Consider the following 14,726-nt stretch of genomic DNA (forward strand, 5'->3'; position numbering starts at 1 on the left):
TCCTCAGCACCATGGAAATCCTTTCAGCATCTCCAGATTCCATCATGAACATCTGCTGATTTCACTGGGGATGGATGCTGGGCAGGGAGGATGCAAGTGTCCAAAGGAGAACTTGGATGAACTCCAAGATCAAGAATTGCTCAAAACTAAGAACACCGATGTTCTCGGTTTGGGTCCAATGAAGGACAATCCTTCCTGCCAACTTTTATTTTCCAACCTTTACTATTCATGGCCTGCATCCGCAGACACTGACATTGACCTTGTCATCAAGGAGTCCAGGATTTGTTCATCTGGTATGGATATTGGCCCAAACTTAGCTTCAAAGCCTGGAAACAAGAGAGGAAGGAACATCCAGGGACCTAACGGATGTAGGACCCTAACTAACGGTCCTCTAACTCAAAGTCTGACCTTTATCCAGAAACCTAATTGTTCCATCCCTCAGTGTATTAGACAGCATTCTCCAATAGGAGATATATTATTAGAATGTAAGATTTATTATAAATAATAAGATTTATTACTTACTATTATTATAGAGATATATGATAAGGATTTGGCTCACACAATTATGGAGGCTAAGTCTCCAGACCTGCTGTCAGCCAGCTGAAGACCCAGGACTAATGATGTAAGTTGAAGTCCAAGTCCAAAGGCCTGAGAAGCAGAAGGCTTGATGGTGTAACTGCAGGTCCAAAGGTTGATGACTCGAGACCCAAGAAGAGCTGATGTCTCAGTTCCAGTCTGAAGAAAGGAAAAGACCGATGTCCCAGCTCAAAGCCATCAGGCAGGAGGTGTTCCCCCTTACTTGCAGGAGGGTCTGTCTTTTTATTCTATTCAGGCCTTCAACTGATTGGATGAGGTCCACCCATATGAGGGAGGGTGACCTGCTTTATCCACTCCATCACTTCAAATATTAGTCTTATCCAAGACATACCCAGAACAACATTCAACCAAATATCTGAATACCCCTTGGCCCAGTCAAGTGAGCACATAAAATCAACCATCACACTCAGTTTCTCTTTCTTTGTAATGGGCATAATACTGGCCACCTGGAGGCAATACTGATGCAAATTGAAAAAGCACCACCAGCTAACAGAGGTTTGAGATTTACCCTCCCATTTATTTGTTGTGTGACTTTAAGCCAGTCTGTCAACTTTGTGATACAGCCTTTTTATTTGTAGAAAGAAAGAAGAAAGAAAGAAAAAGAAAGAAAAGAAAGAAAGAGAAAGAAAGAGAAAGGAAGGAAGGAAAGAAAAGAAAGAAAGAGAAAGGAAGGAAGGAAGGAAAGAGAAGAAAGAAAAGAAGAAAAAGAAAAGAAAGAAAGAGGGAAGGAGGAAGAAAGAAAGGAAGGAAGGAGATAATTTTATCTGCCTTATCTATTAGTGAAGGGATCACACAAGGTTAAATCAGTGCCTGTCAACAATGGCCACACAATGGAATTGCCTGGGGAGGATTTTTAAATGCTGCCCAAACCACACCCCAGACCAATTAAATCAGAATCGCTGGAGGTGGGACCCAGGCATCAGTAATTACTCAAGCTCTCCAGTGATTCTAATGTGCAGTCAAGGTTGAGAACCACTAGATGAACTGCATATGAAACTGTTCCCCAAATGTTGGAAATTATCATTATTACCCTATGCTTATATCAGCCCTTCATGTAGTAAGAAGAAATCTCCTGTCTTAAGACCACAGACTTTACACATACACATCAGTGCCCCATGCTGTTAAAATCAGCGCCAAAAGGATAAAAGTGAGATCCAAGGGATTAACAGAAAACATCTCGATGTCCTGGATCTACTCAATTTTCCCTAAAATGTGACTCTTAGAATTGCACATCCCAACAGCTGGGGAGAATAGTACAAAAACATCGTTTTGTTAATCACCCTGCCTCCAGCCAAAGCCGTGCTTCCATCACACCAGACAGACTGGCTTTCATGAGGTCTCTGGGGTGGGGGTGGGGACTCCATCAACTGGCATTGCCAGCTGGCACTCTAGCCAATTTCCCTCTGGCCCTTGCTCAGGCCTCACAATCCCTTTGCCTGTACATAAGTGACCTCTGCCCTGCTGTGCATGCTAGAGCCAACTGAGAACACACATCAGTTTGGAAGGCGTCCTGTATTTCAAAACCCTTTCTTGACTGTCTTTTACTGACATCTCCTCCTTCATCCCCGGCCATGGAAGGAAGAGGAGCCCAGCATGCCGTGGGTGTGCCCACAGCTGGCTAATGCTGCTTTGTGGGTGGCCTCGGGTTGTCCTGCTGGATGAAGTGTCTTCCCAGTGAGGTTATTAAGCTTGTCTGGGAATAGGATCATGTGATCTAGACTCTCCCTCCATGAAGCACAGCACCAGCATCACCTGGGAGCTTGTTAGGAAAACAACATCTCAGGCTCCACTCCAGACCTACTGAACCAGAATCCTCAATGTAACAAACCCCTGAGTGATGTATATGCATGGAAATTTGAAATGCACTGATCTATACCTTTTACATGTCCACAAGAGGCCATTGAGTCATTCAGACAAATAGATGGTTACCAAGCACTGTGCAAGGACCATGGTAGGATCTAGGAATAGAGTTGTAAATGGAAACAAGTCCTGATGCTCAAGGAACCCATGGGGGAGTAGCGAGGGAGACAGACTGTGACAACACAGTCTAAGTGCTAATGTAAGGATAAGTGCGGGAGGCTGTGACCATGGACTAGGGGCTCTACGGTGGTTTTAAAATGTGTCCACAAACTCTTCTACTTTCAAGAGGTAGAACTTCTCTTCCCCTTAAGTGTAAGCCATGTTTTGTGAATCGCTTCTAACTAATAGAATATTGATAGAAGCTACAGTGTTTGACTTCAGTGTCTGGAGCCTTAGCCCACGCAAGCTGCTGTAACAGAATGCTGGAGAGTGTCTTATAAACAACAAACATTTATTTCTTGCAGTTCTGGAGACCGAACTGAAGTCAGGGTGCAAACATGGTCAGGTTCTGGTGAGGACCCCCCTCTTTCAGGTTACAGACTGTGATCCTCCTGTGGTATCCTCATAGAGCAGAAAGAAGGAGCGGGAGTCCTTGGGGTCCTGTTTATAAGGGCACTAATCCCGCTCATGAGGGTTCTACCCTCCTGACCTAATCACCTCCCAAAGGTCCCACCTCCCAAAACCATCACACTGGGGGGTTAGAATCTCAATATATGAATTTGTGGGGTACACAAGTATTTAGCTCATAGCAGACATAAAAAGCATCGTAGCTTCCTCCCAGCTTTCTTGGACCACTCACTTTGGGGAAGCCAGCTACCATGTTGTAAGGACACTCAACTGTCCTATGAAGCAGCCCATGGGGCTAGGGACTGAGGCCTCCTGCCAACAGCCATACGAGGGAGCCATTGTGAAAGCAGATCCTCTAGCCCTTGTCAAGTTTCAGATGACTGCAGCCCCAGCCAATGTCAAGACTACAACTCATGAGAGACCCTGATCCAGAACAACCCAGCTAAGCTACCCCTGAATTCCTGACCCACAGAAAATGTGAGACAATAACTATCTGTTGTTTTAAAAGTGCTGAATCTGGGGGTAATTTTAAAGTAGCAATAGAGAACTAATACAAGTTCCTAACCACATTCCTTTCCCAAAGGAAGTCATCTCTAAGCTAAGACCCGAAGAATGAGTGGGAGTTAGGCAATATAGGCAGGAGAGAGTGTTCCAGGGAGGCCCAGAACATGTGCAAAGGTCTGCTAGGGAGTGTGTGATACTTTGCAGGGACCACAAGTGATGCTGATGGTGAGGGGGAATAGTGGTGGATGACACTGGAGAGGTTGGCAGGGACCATGTTATACAGGGCCATGAAGAGGAGCCTCGACTATTGTGAGGACCATGTAGGATTTTCATCACAGAGTGATGTGGTCAGATTCACACTTTATTATGTGTATCCTGATATCTTGGGAAGGCCAGGTTGGAAGCCAGGCCAGATGGGACATAAGGAGACCAGAGTGCAGGCTACTGCAGAGTCCAGGTGGGGAACTAAAGCAACTGGACTGAGGTGGGGCTTCTATAAACATGACATGCTTATTACTGCTTGGAGATGTGACCGCACAGGGACCAGGATTCCATGCATGCATATTCATGCTCAGCATGTGCTGTCTGGGAGCATGTAACCTCAGGTAGGGTGTAGAGGTGGAAGGTAAGATCATAAAACAGTAACTGTGTACAGGCACACGTTATTTTACTCTGCTTCACTTTATTGTACTTCACAGATATTGTGTAAACAGATATTGTTTGTTTGTGTTTTAATTTAAGGTTTGCAGCAACCATGCATCAAACAAGTCTGCTGCATCATTTTTCCAAGGGGAATTGCTCACATCATGTCTCTATGTCACATTTTGGTAATTCTTGTAATGTTTCAAACTTTTTCATTATTATTGTATGTGTGATGGTGATCTGTGATTAGTGATATTTGATGTTACTAGTACAACTCACTGAAGGCTCAGATAATTACTAGGCTTTATTAGCAATAAAGCATATTTTAATTAAGGTATGCACTTAATTTTTTTAGACATAATGCTATTGCACACTTAATAGACTACAGTGTAGTATAAGCATAACTTTTATATGCACTGGGAAACCCAGAAGTTTGTGTGACTTGCTTTCCTGCAATGTTCGCTTTTTTGCAGTGATCTGGAACTGAACCTGCAATGTCTCTGGGGCATGCATGCCTCTATCAGGACACTGGCAGGCACCGCCTACCACCCCCAAACACCGAAGCAGTGAATATTTGGATCCTGGAGAAAGCTCCAAGGGAAATGGAGTCCAAGAAGCCTCATTTTAGGAGGTGGAGATAATAAAAGCTCTTTTCTTACCTCCTCACTCTCAAAAGATGACCTTTTTTCTGTCCAGAATAGTCAAATCTACAGAGACAGGTAGTAGATTAGTGGTTGCCTGGGGCTGGAGGTGAGGATTGGGGTATAAGAAAGTGATAGCTAAAGGTTACAGTTTCTTTTTGAGGTGATGGAAAGGTTCTAAAATTGACTGTGGTGATGATTTCTACATATGTGTGAATATACTAAAAACAGTTGAATGATTGAGTTCTATAGTGTGTGAATTATATCTCAATAAAGCTGTTTTTTTAAAAAAGATGACCTTTTTTTTTTCATACTTGGAGAATATAGACACATCGGATGGGAACGCTGCTTGACATTAAATCATATATTCATTTGATTACTGTTTACCTACCTCAGATAGAACATAAGCTTAAGCTTCATGAGGACAGAAACTTTTATTCACCACTGGTTCTCCAGGGCCCAAAACAGAGCCTGACACATAGCAGGTGCTTGGAAAAGATTTTGTTTTGCTGTTGCTGGGTTTTGTTTGTTTGTTTGTTTTTCAATTTTTAAAATATTTTTATTTATTCGTTTTATTTTTAATTTTATTTTTTTGGCTGCATTGGGTCTTCATTTCTGCGTGTGGGCTTTCCCTAGTGGTGGTAAGCAGGGGCTACTCTTTGTTGTGGTGCACAGTCTTCTCATTGTGGTGGCCTCTCTCATTGCAGAGTATGGACTCTAGGCATACGGGCTTCAGTAGTTGCAGCACATGGGCTCAGTAGTTGTGGCTCGCAGACTCTAGAGCACAGGCTCAGTAGTTGTGGCGCATGTGCTTAGTTGCTCTGCAGCATGTGGGATCTTCCCTGCTCAGGGCTTGAACCCATGCCCCTGCATTGGCAGGCAGATTCTTAATCACTGTGTCACCAGGGAAGTCGGCTTGGAAAAGATTTGATGAATGAATGAATAAATGAATGAATGAATGAATGTCTTGACCAAGCCTACCAGTCTCTGAAGCAAATCCCCTCCTTTTTCTAATGGAATAAGTGTCCTGCCTCCTCTCAGAGGTCTCTGGGGTGATACTGTCTTCTTCTAGAGTAGCTTGGAGAAGGCTGCCCCAGGAACCTGTGATATTGGTATCCATGCAGAACTCTGACCCTCAGCAGCCTAGGGATCCAACCATCACACCAGGATGGTTCCTCTATTCGACACCATCCTTTTTAAACTAGCTAAGTCAGCACCAATTAATGCTCATTAATCCAATTTTCATGAAATTGGACAAGCAGACACAGAAGTTCACAGAGCAGAACAAATTACTGGAAACCAGAGTGAAATACCTCTTCTGGCTTCTTAACCTGCTAAGATGTAAAGGGCCCTTCCAGTGGGAATTGGAAAGCAGATAGCAGTTCAAGGTCACCTTGTGTGCAGACTGCCATCATCAGAGGCTTGAGAAATGAAAGTTCACGTATAACAAGCCCTTTCGGGCTGTTGGAGCTGGAGCACAGTGAATCAATCATGGCACCCCTTCTGGCTGGTAATTCCTGATGCCTATCCACACACATACGTCCTCTCATTCAACCCTGAGATTTGAGCAGAAGTGGAATCTTCCATCTGATGACTGAGAACATGAAGGGAAAGGCGTCAGCTGACTTGCTTATGGACCCAGAGTTGGTGAAGGAGTCCTTGCAGTAAACCAGCCAAGCCCATGAATTTTGTTTTGTTTCTGTTTTGTTTTGTTTGTTTTTAAAATTTTACTGAACTATAGTTGATTTACAATGCTATGTTAATTTCTGCTGTACTGTATATACAAAGGGACTCAGATATATCTATATATACATTCTTTTCCATTATGGTTTATCACTGGATATTGAATCTAGTTCCCTGTGCTCCACAGTAGGACCTTGTTGTTTATCCATCATATATATACTATAGGATTTGTTTGTCTTTGCTAATTCTAAACTCCCAATCCTTCCCCCCCCCCCACCACCTCCCCCTTTGCGGGGTCTGTTTCGCAATGTCTGTGAGTCTGTTTCTGTTTCATAGATATGTTCATTTGTGTCATGTTTTAGATTTCATATATAAGTGATATCATACAGTATCTGTCTTTTTCTGACTTACTTCATTTAGTATAATCTCTAGGTCCATCCATGTTGCTGCAAATGGCATTATTTCATTCCTTTTATGGCTGAGAAGTATTCCATTGTATAGATATAGATACAGATAGATATAGATATAGATATAGATCACATCTTCTTTGTCCATTTATCTGTTGATGGATAGTTAGGATTTAGGTTGTTTCCATGTCTTGGCTATTGTAAATAGTGCTGCTATAAACATAGGGGTGCATGTGTCTTTTCGAACTAGAGTTTTATCTGGGTATATATGCCCAGGCATGTACGCCCATGAATTTTGAAGTCAGACCTAAATTTGAATACTAACTTTGCCAATCACTCTCCAACCTTAGGCTGATTAGTTATCTCCAAGACTCAGTTCTCTCCTCTACAAATTAAGTATCAACTACAGATTAACTTCTCAGTGCTAAATAAGATAATGCATGTCAAGCGTTTGTCACAGGGCCTGGCAAAAAGTATATTCTCAACAAATGTTAGCTTAAAAAGAAGCCACTCAGGCTCTTTCCATCCTATGAAAAACTCTAATACACCATGTTCTGGTCAATAACCATCACAAGCCTTCACTTCCCTTCCCTAATTCCTCCTGAATGAATCTCACCTCGGATAATAAGATGGGCATTCAATCCACAATGTACACATCCCTTCACCTGACATTTTTTGAAGAAGGAATGGATAGGTGAAAAAATAGATGGGCGACTGAGAATTAGTCACACAATTATTGAACCAATGAGGCAGTGAATGGATGAGGGGCTAACAAAATTAATGAGCTAATGAATAAAAAAATAGCTAACGTATATTACAACCTCTGTGCACCATATAAAAGTCTTTACTTGGATTGTGTTTCTTGCCCAATGGTCACATTCCTAATGGTATTTTCCACGATGCTCTCACAAATACCATCAGCGTCTCTATCTCCCTCCATAGTATGTATATGTTTTTATATTTTTATTGTTTGTCTCTTCCTACTAGAATATAATCTCCATAAGGGCAGGGATTTTTGCCTATTTTATTTACTTTAGTGCCTTCAGCACCAAGCATAGTAACTGACAAATATTCAGACCTAACCCTGGATAAATATTTGTTAAATGTATGATGTACCTTAATGCTTTCAGCCAACCAATGAGGAAGGTAAAATTTTTGTTCTTGTGTGACAAATGAAGAAACTGAAGCCCAGAAATGTAATTTGTCCAAGGACAAACAGCTAATAAGTGACACAGCCCAGATTTCTACTGACCCTAAAGGATACTCTTGACTATTGTCAAAAAGAAACAACAGGCCCAAAATGGAGTCACTTGCGCTAAGCCCACATCACCACCAAAGCAGGGCTTGATACCTGACCTAATTACTGTTTCAAACTCCCCCAGAAATGTAGCCTTAACCAGTCAGTTTGGAACTTTATGGACAGTGCCAATGAAGTAATCTGCCACAGAGACCCTTTCCATCCCCCAGAGAAAGATGAGGTAATCAGCCCTTTCCTTATCCCTTCCCCCTTCTGCCCATAAAAGCCTTTCATTTTGTACAGCTCCTCAGAGCTCCTTTCTACTTGCTGGAGGGGTTGCTGTCTGATTCATGAAGTGTTCAATAAAGCCAATTAGATCTTTAAAATTTACTCGGTTGAATTGTTCTTTAACACTATCAAGCACTATTACCTCATTTTAGAATGAATTGAATGCAGGTCAACTCTTTTGAAGACTTTCCCTGGCTTCAGTTGAAGTTCTAACAACAGAACACAGCTTGTCCCTAACCTATCTTTTTCCTTCCCAGGTGGAACCATGATTGAACAAGGATTGCTGAGCTTTGGCTGAGAAGAGAAGGGGTGCTAGCTTTCCTAGAGGCAGGCCAGACTCAGAGGAATGTGCTCGGAGAGGAATGGACTTGAGTCTTTTGTTTCAGCTTACAAACTTCAATTGGTTGCTAAGAGACTGTACAAAGGGAGGCCCATTAGAAGCCCTCAGAACCCACACACAGTTACATAATACCAGGCCCTTTCTTTATAGAAATGCAAATAGTGCAGGTCCAAGACAGGTCTGCAATCTGTGCTGCCTGCGATAAGGGGATTTCTGTTGGGGGCCCCCAAGAAATCCCATCTCATAGCGGATGGGTTGTGGAAGAACCAAAAGATTGGCGGGGGGGGGGGGGGGGGGGGGGGGAGTCTTCCTTTGGTGCCACTTCCAAAGGACTTAAATATTAATTAACATGCAATCCAATCCCCACTCCACAATAACCAGATTTTACACAATTGGTATCCACGTAATTAATTCAACGATCCCATTGTGTTATTTCTAGCATTGCTTTTCTGACATGTCCAATCAATAAGCAGGGAAAGCGATTTTATGGCCCCAAATGTTGCAAAACCATGACATTTTCACCATCAAGTTAAGTAAGTACCTCTCACTCCTGGGACTATTTCCTGATCTGTACTTATCAAACCTAATTCAAACAAGGGGGCCACCAAGAGTAACTGAGTATCTCTGGGTGGCCCTGTATATCCCAAGCCAGCTTTTGTTGGAATCTCCTGATATGGACAAGAACATGATTCCTGGTCAGCAGAGAAAGGCAGGTTTTATGATTCATTGTTCCAAATGACAAGAGACATCTAGCCAGGATAACTCACTCAGTACTACCTAACCCATGGCAATCACAGTGCCATACATATACATTTCATTCCACACGCATTTATAGAGCATCTACTATGTGCTAAACTCATAGTTTAGTTTTCAAGGGGATGAGGGTACAGCAGTGAACCAGAGAGACAGCAGCCCCATCCTCTTGGAGCTTACATTGTAAGTAGAGCAGAGAGGTGATACATATGTAAATAAATAGTATTCAGTTATTGATAAGGGCTCTGAAGATATCAGAGCACATTACATGTTAGAGAAGGCGTGAATAAGGAGAAGGGTAATCACACATCTTGATTAATCAGGACTATTGTCCTGCCTTCTTTGTTATAGAACCCCTTCACTCCTATAAGTGCTCTCAATTTGACCATAAATTATATGGTCACCTTATTAGTGATCCTATAGTGATAGGCTACATTAGACAAGGTGGTCAGAAAAGGCCTCTCTGAGGAGGTAACAATTCTCCTACGGCCTGAATAATGAAAACAAGTCATCCCAGGAGGGTATCCTGGGCTGAAAGAACCAGAAGTACAAAGTGGGGAGGGAGAAATGAGTTTGACTTATTGGAGAAACAGAGAGGTCAGTGTAGCAGAACCATGGTGAACAGGAGGGAGGGTACAAGATGAGATTGTAGAGATGAGCAGGGGTCTGATCACAGGGAACTGTGAACATCTGGGTATACATCTTTGATTCTAAGTGGTATGGGCACCCACTGGCAGTTTTAAGCAAAGGGGTGATGAGAGTTAAAATTTTAAAAGATGGCTCTGGCTGCCACGAGGAGAATGGATTTTAAAAGGCCAAGAGTCTAACAGAAGGATCAGTTAGGATGGTATTGCCACAGCAAGGTGATGGAAGGTAGAGGCTTGAAAAAAGATGGTAGTGGTAGAGATGAAGAAACAGGAACAGACTCAGGCATGTTTTTGAGGGAGAGCTCATTGGACTTACCAATGGCTTAAATGCACAGGGCATGAGAGAAGGGGAAGAATCCTCAGTTTTGATGGGAGTAACTTTGGGACTGGGATACATGGGGCCCAAGAGTTAAGTGGAGACGAGATTCCATGGCCAGACTGAGCACAAAGCTAGTAGGGGCAATCGGAGCCGGGATTGCTGTGAGCCGGGCACTGCAGTGATTACTGAACACCTGAATCCCGTTAATCCTCACAACAACCCCATAAGGTAGACGATGAATGGGGGCAGGATCCACCACCCCAAAATATGCCTCTTTAGCATAAGGATTATTTTAGACTGATTATTTTTAAATTTATTTATTTTATTTATTTATTGGCTGTGCTGGGTCCTCACTGCTGCACACGGGCTTTCTATAGTTGCTGAGAGCACAGGCTCCTCATCATAGTGGCTTCTCTTGTTGTGGAGCACGAGCCCTAGGTGCGTGGGCTTCAATAGTTGCGGCACACGGGCTCACTAGTTGTGGCTCATGGGCTCTAGAGCACAGGCTCAATAGTTGTGCACGGGCTTAGTTGCTCCGTGGCATGTGGAATCTTCCCAGGGCAGGGCTCGAGCCCGTGTCCCCTGCATTGGCAGGTGGATTCTTTACCACTGCGCCACCTAGGAAGTCCTGATTATTTTTAAAAAATAGCAGACTTAGGAAAAGTTCTGAAAGCAAAGTAGAAGTTATCCTTTTGAAACCAGAGGGGAAGGGGCAGGGCACAACCTTTGAAAGAATGACATAGCCCGAGGACATGACATAAACTGATTAGAACCAAATGGGTCCAAGATGGCGGACAAGTTGACTTCCCCTAGACCTTGAACCTCAGTATATGCTCATTACAACACAACAGCAAGCTAACTGACACACCCATAGGCGCCATGACAGTTTCAAGGCTGACCATGAGGATGAAAAAGTGGGCGGTGGCCCAATTCTGGAATACTCCACCCACTCATTAGCCTATGAAATTACCCACACTTACAAAAACTGACAAACCCCATACCCTGGTGCTTTTCTCATCTGAGATGGCCCACACTCTGTCTGCAGAGTGTGTTTCTCTCTAAATAAACTTCTAAATAAACTTCTTACCTATCACTTTATCTCTCATTGAATTCTTTCTGCGATGAGACATCAAGAACCTGAGCTTCATTAAGTTCCTGAAACAAGGTGTGTGATCTTAGTCGGAAGATCTTGTGTTTTGACTGGGTTCGAGTCCCCGTCTCATGGGTTCAAGTCCCAATTTGAGTTTTGGCTGGGTTCAAGTCCTGACATGTGGGTTCAAGTCCCAATCTGAGGTGCGCAGTTTCAGTTTCATAAGAGACATTTATATTTATGGGGGAAATCTTCATCTGTAAGGGTGTCTCTCTCAGTACCAGGAAGAAAAGGACTGTTCTAAGTCACAAGAAACTCTATGGAGAAAGTGACTTAAACCTGTATAAGGACCACACCTTTGTTTACTGTGCTTTGCCTGATAACCTCCCATAACTTGGGCACCACCTCCAACATCTTTCTTTTTCTTTAGCTGGAGACGGTGTTTAAGGTAATGGCTTGGGCCATTTTGGGGAGTTACTCAATTTTCCTCAGTATCTCCCATGTATACAGAAGGTATACGTGTTATTAAACTTCTGTTTGTTTTTCTCCTATTTATTTGTCTTTTATTCCGGGGACAGGGGGAGGGAAGGGGTGGAGAGTGTCTCAGCCAAGAACCTAGAAGGGTAGATGGAAAATTACTTTTCCTCCACTACAATACTATTACTGCCTCTGTTTCACAGGTGAAAGAGAAGATTCTTGAAGTGACACATTTGCTCATATAACTGAGCTGTGGTTCAAATATATGCGCCAGGATTCGTGTAACATCACATCCTAAAGAATATAGGGCAGAATTTCACACGCATACTTACACACATACACACACAGACTGACCCCATTTTGCCCAGATCTAGGATTTTTACTTTGAAATAATCTTTAGGTCATATTTCAGTGGGTGGATGAAACTAACCCTAGGGAAATGTTACAAGGCAATACTTTGGAGGAGGGTGAGGAGGACGAACATCTGGGGCGGGGCAATATCTTCCTTTCAGGCTCGAAGGAATAGGAAACTTAGTCCAAAGTCGTGACCGGGCAACTGAAAGAACCTCCGAAGATAATGCTAAAAACAAAATCCAACGGAGTCATTTTTAAACATTTTCCTGGTTTTATTCAATGATTCATGAATCATGCATCATCTAGCACAAAGAAAAGAGCTCTGAGGCGCTGTACAAAGTAAAAGACCTTTATAGGCAGAAGGGAGCAGAACAAGGAAGTTACACTAGAGAAACTAGGATTTGTCATGGCAAGGTCACTTCCCTTTAGGGGCTGGTGGGGGTCCGTCAGAAGATGACCTCACTAGTGCTGAGCAGGTGGTTCCTGATTGACTGCATTAAGATTCCATTTCTGGGAGGGCTGAAACTGTGGTTAAATTGAGTCTCAGCTTGGTGATGTAGGGGTAAGCATAAGCGACTTCATTTGGGGACTGTGTTGTCTTGTTTTTAACAATAATACAATCCAGGAAAAAGGCTTAGAATGAAGAATTCAGCCTCCAGAATGGTGCTAGAATCAACGGATGAATGGAAAGCTTTTTTTAAGAACCTTAAATTCTCCAGGTGAGCCAAACCTTTTCCTTTCACAATCCCAAGCCTAATAAGATTCCCCCAACTCTGAAGCAGACAGAACGCTGACGTCAGAAGAGATTTCCACAGGCCCATCGCACAGACCAAAGCTTGTTTGCCACCAGAGAGCCCCAGCATCCTGGAACGTCCGCTTTGTCCAGATGGGGCTGTCTGTTGCAAACCCCACTGTAAGTCTCACCTTGAGAGTGTCTGGCTTTAATCCAAACTGGTCTTGACCAGTTTAGCCTTTGGTGACAGCACCATCCTTTCTCCCAGGGGCTATGTTTTCTCACCGCCATCTGGCAGGGAATTATTTGATTAGCTGAAATACAATGAAGGTTGGACTCAGGGAGGAGAGGAGAGAATCCACCATGGTCTCAGGAAACAAGAGGAGGCTGAACACTTAGTTTAAGACAAATCCTATTAGCAGTAACACGCATCCGTGAAAAGATTCAGGTCAAAGACTCTGCGGATAGACAGGAATGTGACAGGAGAGATGTGCTGAACCTGCCAGGTTAGATGATAAAAAATCGGTTCCCTTTCAATTTTCTATACGTGGGCTCAGTGACACTATTCTTGTTGCTTTTAGCCTCAGTGAGAGAGTGACACCAGCCCAGATGTTGTCAAAGCCCTCACAGAGCAGGAGTATTTGCTCTTTTTTTTTTTTTTTAAAGTGAAAACATAGCTGTGGCCTCAGCATGGGCGATTCCACTTCCCAGGAGGTGTTTTGGAAATGTGTGGAAGCTTTGGGTTGTCCCATTGGTGGGGGTGGGGTACGGTGCATATTGAGAGGGTGGGGTTCGTGTCACAGAAAGGACCACTTCAGCCCATGCAGAATTGCCCCACATCCCAGCTGACTTTCTAATGTCACTCTGCACACTCAGTGGACAAACTTACTTATAAAGTCTGCTTTCCTTAGAAACACAGTTATGTTTTTCAGAGTCTTAATTTACACCGAAATGTCTGTGGACTAAACTGTAAAACCTCGCTTTGGTCTATGAAGAATATTACCAGCAGTTCATCTACTATTTCAGGAACCCCCATCACTGGTGGCAAAGCCACTCAAAGTAGGAGAGTCCCCAATAAAACACATCTGTATCAGTGGGCTTCTGTCAGCACCCCATTCGTGGTGATTCCGGATAGAGAGGCAAGAATCCGCCTTCATCATCTCTTCTATATTCACGGCCACGCAGTTACATATTGAAATACAAATGCTTTTTACAAACTACTTTTCTCTTATTCTCCTGTATCATATAGTTAGGGCATTCTATTAAATTTTTATGAAATTATGTGTAAGTGAGTTATATAACCTATGAATTCATTTCAGGATTGTGAAGGGGATGTCACAAAATATTGGTTATAAAAAAAGGGCATTGGGTCTGACAGCGTGGAGAACCATAGAAATGCAATGAAACGATATTATTAAAGAAAATTTTGAAGAAGGAAAAAAAATCACCCTACTCAGCCATTTTCAGTCTTTCAATATTCCTTCCCAGTCTTCTTTCCCCCACATGCCCACTTTTGAAAAGTTGCAATTATAGCTCACATAACTACATAGTCCTAGTTGCAGCTATAGTTGCAATTAAAGGTTGGCT

Source organism: Hippopotamus amphibius, chromosome 9 (genome assembly GCF_030028045.1).
Source record: "Hippopotamus amphibius kiboko isolate mHipAmp2 chromosome 9, mHipAmp2.hap2, whole genome shotgun sequence".
Lineage (NCBI taxonomy): Eukaryota > Metazoa > Chordata > Mammalia > Artiodactyla > Hippopotamidae > Hippopotamus > Hippopotamus amphibius.